The sequence below is a fragment of the Solanum tuberosum genome, unplaced genomic scaffold (genome assembly GCF_000226075.1).
Source record: "Solanum tuberosum cultivar DM 1-3 516 R44 unplaced genomic scaffold, SolTub_3.0 scf00239, whole genome shotgun sequence".
NCBI lineage: Eukaryota > Viridiplantae > Streptophyta > Magnoliopsida > Solanales > Solanaceae > Solanum > Solanum tuberosum.
Genome location: NW_006239163.1, coordinates 752,006 through 754,736, shown reverse-complemented (window position 1 = coordinate 754,736; position 2,731 = coordinate 752,006).

Below are 2,731 nucleotides of genomic sequence, written 5' to 3'. Positions count from 1 at the left end.
CACGCTTTTTAGATCCTCGATCATTTTGATTAAAAATTGATATCGATGGAAATAAAGGATCAATATCTCCTTCATCATTGCGATTGGGCCTGTTTCTCCTACATGACACATCATGACCAAAGTAATAAGAATAAAAATCATCAGTTTCTCTCCCAATATGACCTTGGACAAATGATCCTTCCCTTTTGCTTAATCGTTTGCTTCGAACTGCCAATTTTTCTACATGTATATATGTATATATATGTTATGATATAAAGGACTTGGCGAATATATATAACTTGGTGAATATTTCGAATGGATACCTCTCAAATGGATACATCCATCTTGTTTGAACCGGACCTCCGAGGCGGGCCTCTTGTACAAGGTGAATTGGAAGATGCTCCATCACATCAAAGAAACCACATGGAAATATCTTCTTCAACTTAGTAGTAGTAACAAGAATATTTTCCTCCATCCTGTCTAAACTACTCTCCAACAACTTCCCAGAACACAAATCTTTAAAAAAAAGACTTATCTTTGTGATTGGTTTCCATATCCTTTCGAGTAGATAGCTAAAAGCGATACGAATTAAAGTTTCCATGAACACATGACAATCATGGCTTTTCATACCTATCAATTTCCTTCATTCATATCTGCCCACTTTCCTAAATTCGAAGCATAGCCCTCCGGCTTCCTCAAATTTTTAACCCATTCAATAATTTCACATTTCTCATCCAATGTGAATGAAAAGCTGGCTTTGGGCTTGAGTATTTTATCATTTTGTAATTCCTACAGCCATAACTCTTTTCTCCTACAATATTTCTTTATGTCCATTCTAGCTGTTGGATTGTCTTTTGTCTTACCCTTAACGTCCATCTCTGAGTTAAACAAATTGTCAAAGTAATTTTTTTCAATGTGCACCACATCTAGATTATGTCGAAGCAGATTGTCCTTCCAATACGGCAACTCCCAAAATATGCTTTGTTTGATCCAATTATGTTCAACACCATATCCAGGAAGTCTAGAAGGTGAAGCTTCTGTAACTTTAGGTAACTTATGATGTAGGGACTGGTCATGCACATTTCAGGAGGAAGATTATACGGAGTAAGAAATACCGGCCAACATGAATAAGGCGAAGCATTATTAGAGAATGGTGTGAAGCCATCTGAACACAACCCCAATCTAACATTTCTTGGTTCACTAGCAAAATCAGGATATACATTTTTAAAGTGAATGCCTTACTATTTTCCATGCAATACAGACATGCTAGCTTTCCAGCTATCATCCAACTAGACAACATCCCGTATGCAGGAAAATCATTAATAGTCCACATTAAAGAAGCACGCATGATAAAATTCTGCTTAGTTGATATATCATAAGTCAAAACGCCTTCAAACCACAATTGTTTGAGCTCATCTATCAATGGTTGTAGATAGATATCAATCAAACTTTTTGGATTACGGGGACCTGAAATAACACAACTTAGAAAGATGTAGGGACTGTCATGCACATTTCAGGAGGAAGATTATACGGAGTAAGAAATACCGGCCAACATGAATAAGGCGAAGCATTATTAGAGAATTGTGTGAAGCCATATGAACACAACCCCAATCTAACATTTCTTGGTTCACTAGCAAACTCAGGATATAGATTATCAAACTGCTTCCATGCTTCATCATCAGATGGATGAGACAAGACACCGGTCGCCTTCTATATTCACGATGCCATCTCATATGTGGGGTAGACCTCATTGATGCATACAACCTCTTTAACCTAGGAATGAGAGGTAGATAATACATCGCCTGAACTGGGACCATCTTTCCAGCCGGAGTCCTCTTATAACGAGCATGTCCACAAAACTTACAATTTTCTAATTCACTATCAGTCTTGTAAAACAACATGTAGCCATTAACACAACAATGAATTCTATCATACGTCAATCCTAACTTGGACACCAAACGCTTTGCCTGGTAGAAGTTCGTTGGTATGTTAAACTCCGGATTAACTAGTTCACCCAAAAGATCAACCATTGAGTCCATAGCCGCATTAGGAACATTCCAATCTGATTTAATATTCATTAATCTAACTCCAACTGACAAGGCAGAATGCGGACTCCCTTCACATATTGGAAAACTAGACTCTTCTAATTGATCATAGAAGCGTCTTGCTTCTTCATTAGGAGCTTCATCAAAATATTGTTCCGGTTCCATCCCACCTTGAACCCCGAAAGCATCATTGATCATTTCATGAACCCTATCATGTTCAACCCTAATTTGGCCATGTGGTGCGACCATACTATATATATCCACAAACATCGAATTATAAAACATACCATCTAATCCATCACTTTCTCCATGATCAATCCATACAAAATATCTAGGCTTAAATCCATTACGGTACAAATGAACCATAACTCTATCTGGTTTGAAAAAATTTAAGCACTTACATGCACTACAAGGACACCTAACCAATCCATTATTCTTGAAAATGTCAAGTGTCATTGTATGTTCAATAAAATTTCTAACACCGTCAATAAACTTAGGTTCAAACCAACACCAGTTTCATAATGCATATTATACATCCACAAACGATGATCCATCTACAAAAATATAGATATTCAATTATATTATAAATAAATTTAATAATAATTTTACTACATTAATTCATAGTTTATATAATTTATAATAATTACTTAAAATCCCAAATTTAAACTAGTAGTAGTCCTAAAACTAGTTTAGTATTGACTTAACCA